The sequence below is a fragment of the Cetorhinus maximus genome, chromosome 3 (genome assembly GCF_964194155.1).
Source record: "Cetorhinus maximus chromosome 3, sCetMax3.hap1.1, whole genome shotgun sequence".
NCBI classification, from domain to species: Eukaryota; Metazoa; Chordata; class Chondrichthyes; order Lamniformes; family Cetorhinidae; genus Cetorhinus; species Cetorhinus maximus.
The window spans coordinates 4,701,701-4,714,938 of NC_135881.1; the positions used below are offsets into that span (position 1 = coordinate 4,701,701).

Sequence of the window (13,238 nt, forward strand, 5' to 3'; positions counted from 1 at the left end):
CGGAGACACGAGCACACGCACACTCACGCGGAGACACGAGCACACGCACACGCGCGGAGACACGAGCACACGCACACACGCGTGGAGACACGAGCACACGCACACACACGCGGAGACACGAGCACACGCACGCGCGGAGACACGAGCACACGCACACACGCGTGGAGACACGAGCACACGCACACATGCGTGGAGACACGAGCACACGCACACACACGCGGAGACACGAGCACACGCACGCGCGGAGACACGAGCACACGCACACACGCAGAGACACGAGCACACGCACACACACGCGGAGACACGAGCACACGCACACACGCGGAAACACGAGCGCATGCGCGGAGACACGAACACATGCACACACGCGGAGACACGAGTGCACACACGAGCGCACGCACACACGTGGAGACACGAGCACACGCACACGAGCACACGCACACACGCGGAGACATGAGCACACGCACACGAGCACACGCACACACGCGGAGACACGAGTGCACGCGCGGAGACACGAGCACATGCACACACGCGGAGACACGAGTGCACACACGAGCGCACGCACACACGTGGAGACACGAGCACACGCACACGAGCACACGCACACACGCGGAGACACGAGCACACGCACACGAGCACACGCACACACGCGGAGACACGAGCGCACGCGCGGAGACACGAGCACACGCACGCACGCGGAGACACGAGCACACGCACACACACGCGGAGACACGAGCGCACGCACACACACGCGGAGACACGAGCACACGCACACACGCGCGGAGACACAAGCACACACACGCGGAGACACGAGCGCACGCGCGGAGACACGAGCACACGCACACACGCGGAGACACGAGCACACGCACACACGCGGAGACACGAGCACACGCACACACACGGAGACACGAGCACACGCACACGCGCGGAGACACGAGCACACGCGCGGAGACACGGGCACGCGCACGCGCGGAGACACGAGCACACGCACGCGCGGAGACACGAGCACACGCACACGCGGAGACACGAACACACGCACACACGCGGAGACACGAGCACACACGCGGAGACACAAGCGCACGCACACACGCGGAGACACGAGCGCACACGCGGAGACACGAGCACACGCACACAAGCGGAGACACGAGCACACGCACACACGCGGAAACACGAGCACACGCACACACGCGGAGACACGAGCACACGCACACGCGGAGACACGAGCACACGCGCGGAGACACGAGCACACGCGCACGCGCGGAGACACGAGCACACGCGCGGAGACACGAGCACACGCACACGCGCGGAGACATGAGCACACGCACACGCGCGGAGACATGAGCACACGCGCGGAGCACACGCACACGCGCGGAGACACGAGCACACGCACACGCGCGGAGACACGAGCATGCGCGGAGACACGAGCACACGCGCGGAGACACGAGCACACGCACGGGGACACGAGCACACGCACACACGCGGAGACACGAGCGCACGCGCGGAGACACGAGCACACGCACACGCGGAGACACGCGCACGCGCGGAGACACGAGCGCATGCACACACGCGCAGACGAGCACACGCGCACACACGCGGAGACACGAGCACACGCGGAGACACGAGCGCACGCGCACACGCGGAGACACGAGCACACGCACACAAGCGGAGACACGAGCACACGCACACGCGCGGAGACACGAGCACACGCACACGCGCGGAGACACGAGCACACGCACACACGCGGAGACACGAGCACACGCGCGGAGACACGAGCACACGCACACACGCGGAGACACGAGCACACGCACACACGCGGAGACACGAACACACGCACACACACGGAGACACGAGCACACGCACACGCGCGGAGACACGAGCACACGCACACGCGCGGAGACACGAGCACACGCGCGGAGACACGAGCACACGCACACACGCGGAGACACGAGCACACGCATGCGCGGAGACACGAGCACACGCACACGCGGAGACACGAGCACACGCACACACGCGGAGACACGAGCACACACGCGGAGACACGAGCGCACGCACACACATGCGGAGACACGAGCGCACACGCGGAGACACGAGCACACGCACACAAGTGGAGACACGAGCACACGCACACACGCGGAGACACGAGCACACGCACACACGCGGAGACACGAGCACACGCACACACGCGGAGACACGAGCACACGCACGGAGACACGAGCACGCGCACGCGCGGAGACACGAGCACACGCGCGGAGACACGAGCACACGCACACGCGCGGAGACATGAGCACACGCGCGGAGACACGAGCACACGCGCGGAGACACGAGCACACGCACACGCGCGGAGACGAGCACACGCACATGCGCGGAGACACGAGCACGCGCGGAGACACGAGCACACGCACACACGCGGAGACACGAGCGCACGCGCGGAGACACGAGCACACGCACACGCGGAGACACGAGCACACGCGCGGAGACACGAGCACGCGCACGCGCGGAGACACGAGCACACGCGCGGAGACACGAGCACACGCACACGCGCGGAGACATGAGCGCACGCGCGGAGACACGAGCACACGCGCGGAGACACGAGCACATGCACACGCGCGGAGACACGAGCACACGCACACGCGCGGAGACACGAGCATGCGCGGAGACACGAGCACACGCGCGGAGACACGAGCACACGCACACGCACGGGGACACGAGCACACGCACACACGCGGAGACACGCGCACGCGCGGAGACACGAGCGCACGCACACGCGGAGACACGAGCGCACGCGCACACACGCGGAGACACGAGCACACGCACACACGCGGAGACACGAGCACACGCGGAGACACGAGCACACGCACACGCGCGGAGACACGAGCACACGCACACGCGCGGAGACACGAGCACACGCGCGGAGACACGAGCACACGCACACGCGGAGACACGAGCACACGCACACACGCGGAGACACGAGCACACGCACACACACGGAGACACGAGCACACGCACACACGCGGAGACACGAGCACACGCACACGCGCGGAGACACGAGCACACGCGCGGAGACACGAGCACACGCACACACGCGGAGACACGAGCACACGCACGCGCGGAGACACGAGCACACGCACACGCGGAGACACGAGCACACGCACACACGCGGAGACACGAGCACACACGCGGAGACACGAGCGCATGCACACACACGCAGAGACACGAGCACACGCACACACGCGGAGACACGAGCACACACACGTGGAGACACGAGCACACGCACACACGAGACACGAGCACACGCACACGAGCACATGCACACACGCGGAGACACGAGCGCACGCACAGACACGCGGAGACACGAGCGCACACGCGGAGACACGAGCACACGCACACAAGCGGAGACACGAGCACACGCGGAGACACGAGCACACGCACACACACGGAGACACGAGCACACGCACACGCGCGGAGACACGAGCACACGCACACACGCGGAGACACGAGCACGCGCGGAGACACGAGCACACGCGCACGCGCGGAGACACGAGCACACGCGCGGAGACACGAGCACACGCGCGGAGACACGAGCACACGCACATGCGCGGAGACATGAGCACACGCGCGGAGACACGAGCACACGCGCGGAGACACGAGCATGCGCGGAGACACGAGCACACGCACACAAGTGGAGACACGAGCACACGCACACACACGGAGACACGAGCACACGCACACACGCGGAGACACGAGCACACGCACACGCGCGGAGACACGAGCACACGCACACACGCGGAGACACGAGCACATGCGCGGAGACACGAGCACACGCGCGGAGACACGAGCGCACGCACACACGCGGAGACACGAGCGCACACGCGGAGACACGAGCACACGCACACAAGCGGAGACACGAGCACACGCGGAGACACGAGCACACGCACACACACGGAGACACGAGCACACGCACACGCGCGGAGACACGAGCACACGCACACACGCGGAGACACGAGCACGCGCGGAGACACGAGCACACGCGCACGCGCGGAGACACGAGCACACGCGCGGAGACACGAGCACACGCACACGCGCGGAGACATGAGCACACGCGCGGAGACACGAGCACACGCGCGGAGACACGAGCACACGCACACGCGCGGAGACACGAGCATGCGCGGAGACACGAGCACACGCACACAAGTGGAGACACGAGCACACGCACACACACGGAGACACGAGCACACGCACACACGCGGAGACACGAGCACGCGCACACGCGCGGAGACACGAGCACACGCACACACGCGGAGACACGAGCACATGCGCGGAGACACGAGCACACGCGCGGAGACACGAGCACACGCACACGCGCGGAGACATGAGCACACGCGCGGAGACACGAGCACACGCGCGGAGACACGAGCACACGCACACGCGCGGAGACGAGCACACGCACACGCGCGGAGACACGAGCACACGCGCGGAGACACGAGCACACGCGCGGAGACATGAGCACACGCACACGCGCGGAGACACGAGCACACGCACACGCGGAGACACGAGCGCACGCGCGGAGACACGAGCACGCACACGCGGAGACACGCGCACGCGCGGAGACACGAGCGCACGCACACACGCGGAGATGAGCACACGCGCACACACGCGGAGACACGAGCACACGCACACACGCGGAGACACGAGCACACGCACACACACGCGGAGACACGAGCACACGCACACACGCGGAGAGACGAGCACACGCGGAGACACGAGCGCACGCGCACACGCGGAGACACGAGCGCACACGTGGAGACACGAGCACACGCACACACGTGGAGACACGAGCACACGCACACGAGCACACGCACACGCGCGGAGACACGAGCACACGCACACGCGGAGACACGAGCGCACGCGCGGAGACACGAGCACGCACACGCGGAGACACGCGCACGCGCGGAGACACGAGCGCACGCACACACGCGGAGATGAGCACACGCGCACACACGCGGAGACACGAGCACACGCACACACGCGGAGACACGAGCACACGCACACACACGCGGAGACACGAGCACACGCACACACGCGGAGAGACGAGCACACGCGGAGACACGAGCGCACGCGCACACGCGGAGACACGAGCGCACACGTGGAGACACGCACACACGTGGAGACACGAGCACACGCACACGAGCACACGCACACACGCGGAGACACGAGCGCACGCACACACGCGGAGACACGAGCGCACACGCGGAGACACGAGCACACGCACACAAGCGGAGACACGAGCACACGCGGAGACACGAGCACACGCACACACACGGAGACACGAGCACACGCACACGCGCGGAGACACGAGCACACGCACACGCGGAGACACGAGCACACGCATGCGCGGAGACACGAGCACACGCACACGCGGAGACACGAGCACACGCACACGCGCGGAGACACGAGCACACGCGCGGAGACACGAGCACACGCGCGGAGACACGAGCATGCGCGGAGACACGAGCACACGCACACAAGTGGAGACACGAGCACACGCACACACGGAGACACGAGCACACGCACACACGCGGAGACACGAGCACACGCACACGCGTGGAGACACGAGCACACGCACACACGCGGAGACACGAGCACATGCGCGGAGACACGAGCACACGCGCGGAGACACGAGCGCACGCACACACGCGGAGACACGAGCGCACACGCGGAGACACGAGCACACGCACACAAGCGGAGACACGAGCACACGCGGAGACACGAGCACACGCACACACACGGAGACACGAGCACACGCACACGCGCGGAGACACGAGCACACGCACACACGCGGAGACACGAGCACGCGCGGAGACACGAGCACACGCGCACGCGCGGAGACACGAGCACACGCGCGGAGACACGAGCACACGCACACGCGCGGAGACATGAGCACACGCGCGGAGACACGAGCACACGCGCGGAGACACGAGCACACGCACACGCGCGGAGACACGAGCATGCGCGGAGACACGAGCACACGCACACAAGTGGAGACACGAGCACACGCACACACACGGAGACACGAGCACACGCACACACGCGGAGACACGAGCACGCGCACACGCGCGGAGACACGAGCACACGCACACACGCGGAGACACGAGCACATGCGCGGAGACACGAGCACACGCGCGGAGACACGAGCACACGCACACGCGCGGAGACATGAGCACACGCGCGGAGACACGAGCACACGCGCGGAGACACGAGCACACGCACACGCGCGGAGACGAGCACACGCACACGCGCGGAGACACGAGCACACGCGCGGAGACACGAGCACACGCGCGGAGACATGAGCACACGCACACGCGCGGAGACACGAGCACACGCACACGCGGAGACACGAGCGCACGCGCGGAGACACGAGCACGCACACGCGGAGACACGCGCACGCGCGGAGACACGAGCGCACGCACACACGCGGAGATGAGCACACGCGCACACACGCGGAGACACGAGCACACGCACACACGCGGAGACACGAGCACACGCACACACACGCGGAGACACGAGCACACGCACACACGCGGAGAGACGAGCACACGCGGAGACACGAGCGCACGCGCACACGCGGAGACACGAGCGCACACGTGGAGACACGAGCACACGCACACACGTGGAGACACGAGCACACGCACACGAGCACACGCACACACGCGGAGACACGAGCGCACGCACACACACGCGGAGACACGAGCGCACACGCGGAGACACGAGCACACGCACACAAGCGGAGACACGAGCACACGCGGAGACACGAGCACACGCACACACACGGAGACACGAGCACACGCACACGCGCGGAGACACGAGCACACGCGCGGAGACACGAGCACACGCACACACGCGGAGACACGAGCACACGCATGCGCGGAGACACGAGCACACGCACACGCGGAGACACGAGCACACGCACACGCGCGGAGACACGAGCACACGCGCGGAGACACGAGCACACGCGCGGAGACACGAGCACACGCACACGCGCGGAGACACGAGCACACGCACACACGCGGAGACACGAGCACACGCACACACACGCGGAGACACGAGCACACGCACACACGCGGAGACACGAGCACACGCGGAGACGAGCACACGCGGAGACACGAGCGCACGCGCACACGCGGAGACACGAGCGCACGCACACACGCAGAGACACGAGCGCACGCACACACGCGGAGACACGAGCGCACACACACGTGGAGACACGAGCACACGCACACACGTGGAGACACGAGCACACGCACACGAGCACACGCACACACGCGAAGAACAGAGCGCACACACGAGCGCACGCACACACGTGGAGACACGAGCACACGCACGCACACACGTGGAGACAGGAGCACGCACACGAGCACACGCACACGCGCGGAGACACGAGCACACGCACACGCGCGGAGACACGAGCATGCGCGGAGACACGAGCACACGCGCGGAGACACGAGCACACGCACACGCGCGGGGACACGAGCACACGCACACACGCGGAGACACGAGCGCACGCGCGGGGACACGAGCACACGCACACGCGGAGACGCGCACGCGCGGAGACACGAGCGCACGCACACGCGCAGATGAGCACACGCGCACACGCGCGGAGACACGAGCACACGCGGAGACACGAGCACACGCACACAAGCGGAGACACGAACACACGCGGAGACACGAGCACACGCACACACGCGGAGACACGAGCACACGCACACGCGCGGAGACACGAGCACACGTACACACGCGGAGACACGAGCACACGCGCGGAGACACGAGCACACACACACACGCGGAGACACGAGCACACGCACACACGCGGAGACACGAGCACACGCACACACACGGAGACACGAGCACATGCACACACACGGAGACACGAGCACACGCACACGCGCGGAGACACGAGCAGACGCGCGGAGACACGAGCACACGCACACACGCGGAGACACGAGCACACGCATGCGCGGAGACACGAGCACACGCACGCGCGGAGACACGAGCACATGCACACGCGGAGACACGAGCACACGCACACACGCGGAGACACGAGCACACACGCGGAGACACGAGTGCACGCACACACACGCGGAGACACGAGCGCACACGCGGAGACAGGAGCACACGCACACAAACGGAGACACGAGCACACGCACACACACGGAGACACGAGCACACGCACACACGCGGAGACACGAGCACACGCACACGCGCGGAGACACGAGCACACGCACACACGCGGAGACACGAGCACACGCGCACGCCCGGAGACACGAGCACACGCGCGGAGACACGAGCACACGCACACGCGCGGAGACATGAGCACACGCGCACACGCGGAGACACGAGCGCACGCACACACGTGGAGACACGAGCGCACACACACGTGGAGACACAAGCACACGCACATATGCACACGCACACACGTGGAGACACGAGCACACGCACACGAGCACACGCACACACGCGAAGAACAGAGCGCACACACGAGCGCACGCACACACGTGGAGACACGAGCCCACGCACGCACACGTGGAGACACGAGCACGCACACGAGCACACGCACACACGCGGAGACACGAGCACACGCACACGAGCACACACACACGTGGAGACACGAGCGCACGTGCACACGCGCGGAGACACGAGGACACGCACACGAGCGCATGCGCACACATGGAGACACGAGCACACGCACACATGCAGAGACAAGAGCACGCACACACGGAGACACGAGCGCACGCACGCACACGTACACATGCGTAAAATCGCCTATTTTTATGCCTTTACTGCAGCTGCTAGCAATTCAGTGGTCCCTTCACTCTTCAGTGGATCCCTAGAGAGGGTGGGTTGGGTGTCACCAAGACGGGGAGTCAGATACAAAAGTGGGGGTTGTGTATTCAGTGGGTATCCCGCTCCCTGATGGCGGGTCTCTCGATTGGGAACTAAGGGCCTGTGAAAGAGGGATCCATCATGGAGCCCTTTGCAAACCCAACAGCATTCAGGAGGTCAAAGCAAAACACTGCGGATGCTGGAAATCTGAAACAAAAACAAAAATTGCTGGAAAATCTCAGCAGGTCTGACAGCGTCTGTGGAGAGAGAGAAAAACAGAGGTACTGTTTTGAGTCAGTATGACTAAGAGTCATCTGGATTCGAAAGGTTAACTCTTTCTCTCCACAGATACTGTCTGGCTGCTGAGCATTCAGGAGGCACTAGGGACCCGTGTGAGTTCAGGAGAATTCCTGAACCACCACAATATCCTGGTGGGCTGAGGGATTGTAGCCTCTAAGTGGCTCAATAATGAGCCAAATTAGCAAGTAGGCAGATTCCCCCACATCAGGCCATCCCTGCTGCTGACTGAATGGGGGTCATTATCAGATTGCTCTTTGTGAGAGTCTGTTACCAGGTTAGCTGTCTCGTATCTTACATTACAGCATTAACTATACTGCAAAAGTGCGTCATTGGCTGTAAAACACTTTGGGATGACTGAAGGTCATGAAAGGCGCTGTACAAATGCTAGTTCTTTCTTTCTGTCAGGGCCAGCACAAGGGTATTTTCTGCCCTAGCCGAACCTTCACAGGGGAAGGCGGTGGCGCAGTGGTATTGTCACTGGGCTAGTAATCCAGAGATACTCTAATGAATGCTCTGGGGACCTGGGTCCATGGCAGATGGTGGAATTTGAATTCAATAAAAAAAATTTAAAAATCTGGAATTAAAAGTCTAAATGGTGACCATGAAACCATTGTCGATTGTCGTAAAAACCCATCTGGCTCACTAATGTCCTTTAGGGAAGGAAATCTGCTGTCCTTACCTGGTCTGGTCTACACGTGACTCCAGACCCACAGCAATGTGGTTGACTCTGAAATGGCCTAGCAAGCCACTCAGTTCTCAAGGGCAATTAGGGATGGGCAACAAATGCTGACTTAGCCAGAAACGCCCCCCACCCCATGAATGAGTAAAAAAAAATCTGCACCCCAACACAATGAAGTTTTGAAAATGGATTACTCAGGGTAATCCTTATCTGTTCTCACTCTGGTCTCAGCCTCTCACTCTTCTACAACACCAGATTCCTCCACTCTGCTCCCAGATCTCTCAGGAGACCTCAACACCCACATCACCATGAGATCAACCAGGAGCTCCCTGATTGGTTGAAGACGCAGAACCGGTATTTTTGATTAACCGGCATCGCCTGTTCCCCCTGGGCATGCTGAATGGACAATAACACTAAGTAACTTATTTGGCGTTCATAATCATGATGACTTAAATACTGGAAATTTGGACTTTGGGAGCGACACTGATATACTGAGCAATGGTGAGATCTACAATCTTTATAGTTCATGTGTGAGGTTCAGATATACAATTGGCAGACACTTGTCTTATCACCGAGCTGGTCAAATTAGAGCAGAGGCCATAAGAAAATTTCTGGTCGTTTTGAACCAATGTTTGAGGCTCAAATCATTTCGGCGATGATTTCTCACGCATCATCTTTTGCTTTACCAGCATAATGAAATTGTGATGCCCTAAGGCATCCTAATTATTGCTTTTAAACACGCAATTGACTATTACATCTATAATACCTGAAATTACCCCAATATGTTCACTTGTGATTTTTCTTTTCCTCATCCTCACCGTGTGGAACGTTATCTGGCTGCTTCAAAATATTTGCAGCCCAAGCGCTCGATTTCTTTGACGGAGATGAATTCCGAATTGTAATTCGAAATGATTGATTTTATGGTCAATTCTCTTTCCCTTATTCCAAGTAAAGTATCCTGGCTGTTCCTCCTTTTCATATTTATATCTTAATCTCACAAATACAACATTGTGCCGGGATTCCCAAACCCTTTTGCGATCATGCAGAACTAAAGATCCAAATGGGAAACCAATTATTCTAGCACAAGCAATTAAAAAGGCCCCAAAGTGTTCATAAATTGCAAAGCACTGCCACCTGACTAGATTGTTGGTGCAGAAATTGTGACAAAGCATCTCGAATCTGGAAAGCCCATAAAGAAAAATGTTATACTGTATCATCGTCCAACAAATGGTCATCCAGCCTGGATGATTACAGCTACTACAACACTGAAGAAGCTAGACACCATCCAGGCAAAGCAGCCCACTTGATCGGCATCACATCCTCAAACATTCACTCACTCCACCACCGATGCACAGTGGTAGCAGTGTGTACCATCTACAAGATGCACTGCAGGAACTCACCAAGGATCCTTAAACAGCACCTTCCAGACCCACGACTACTATTGCCTAGAAGGACAAGGGCAGCAGATAGATGGGAACACCAGCACCTGGAAGTTCCCCTCCAAGTCACTCACCATCCTGACTTGGAAATATATCGCCGTTCCTTCACTGTCGCTGGGTCAAAATCCTGGAATTCCCTTCCTAACAGCACTGTGGGTGTACCTACACCACATGGACTGCAGCGGTTCAAGAAGGCAGCTCACCACCACCTTCTCAAGGACAGCTAGGGATGGGCAATAAATGCTGGCCCAGCCAGCGAAGCCCACATCACGTGAATGAATTTTAAAAAAATCTCAGTTAAAAACATTCTCGGTATTATCTTCACTGGCAAGGCTGGCATTTATAGCTCATGGGCCACCTCCTTGAACTTTTGCAGTCCTTATGATGAAGGTACTCCCACAGTGCTGTCAGGGAGGGAGTTCCAGGATGTTGACCCAGTGATGCAGAGGGATATATGATAGATGCCCAAGTCAGGCACAAGAACACAAGAAGTAGGAGCAGGAGTGGACCAAATGGCCTGCCGAGCCTGCTCTGCTGTTCAATATGATCATGGCTAATCTTCAACTCCATTTTCCTTCCCACTCCCCATATCCCTTAATGCCCTGATACACCAAAAACCTGTGCATCTCAGCCTTAAATGTATTCAATGATGGAGCATCCACGACCCTCTGGGGTAGAGAATTCCAAAGATTCGCAACCCTTTGAGTGGAGCAACTTCTCCTCATCTCAGTCCCAAATGATCGGCCCTTATTTTGAGCCTTTGCCTGCGTGTTTTGGATTCCCCGACCAGCAGAAACAGTCTCAGCGACCACCCTATCAGACCCCTTCAGATTTTTGTAGGTTTCAATGAGATCATCTCGTTCTCCTAAACTCCAGAGAACATAAACCCAATTTACTCAGCCTCTCATCATAGGACAACCCACTCATCCCAGGGACCAATCTATTGAACCTTTGCTGCACCATCTCCAATGCAAGTATATCCTTAAGTGTGCAGACCAAAACTGCACGCACTATTCCAGATGCGGTTTCACCAAAACCCTGTACAACGTAGTAAGACTTCTTTGTTATTATACTCTAATCCCCTTGCAATAAAGGCCAACATGCCATTTGCCTTCGTATTGCTTGCTGCACCTGCATGCTAACTTTCTGCATTCCTTGTACACAGATGCATGACAAAGCAGATGTGTGACTTAGAGGTGGTGGTGTTCCCATACACTTGCTGCCCTTGTCTCCCTAGGTGGTTCAGATTGTGGGTTTGGGAGTTGCTGCAGTGCATGTGGATGGTACACACTGCAGTCACTGTGCACTGGTGGTACATGTTTAAGCTACTGTTCACTGACCTTGGCTAGGATGGCAATAGGGATTCTACTAATGATCAGACTCTGGGTTATGGAGAGAAAATTCAGCCAGGATCCAGTTACTCCTTTCCTCCATCGCTTGGATAGCACATGTGCACAGATGTTGGGTGAGATCGGGATTGGCTGGTACTAACTGTCCAGACTCTTTTGCCAAGCAATGTCATTGCTACTTGGGTAAAGTTTTAGAGAGTAACAATCTCACAACCCACCAGAAGGCAGCGGCAGCAAGAAGAAAAGGGAGTGAATTGGTAAGAATGGGGAAAACATGCCCACATCTCTGCTGTGTTGTGCAATATGTTGAGCTAAGTGGAATGACGTTGATGTTGACTGCCTGTAGGGCCATCTATAAACATCATACTGTGAACACCATTTCTTTCCAATTGAACTAATGGGTAATGGAATACCTCTGGTGGCCAAACAGTTGTAGCTCGAAGATTGCTGATTCAGACCTGCCAAGGTTACTGGATACACTCGGGTCACGTCTGCACTTGGTCAGAGCTGTCTCTTCCTCCACTGCATTGGGGACTCTACAAGAACCAGCTTTTTATTCACTATTGCTATATCCAGCTGCTGAAACCTCAACAT

The 13,238-nt window shown here is 59.6% G+C and overlaps 1 protein-coding gene across 1 annotated transcript in view; it reads left to right on the forward strand.

Annotated features, from left to right (window-relative positions):
- LOC144675103 (TBC1 domain family member 20) overlaps positions 1–13,238 on the forward strand; it is an 84,402-nt gene that overhangs the window by 51,854 nt on the left and 19,310 nt on the right. The gene's annotated exons all lie outside the window — the stretch shown is intronic.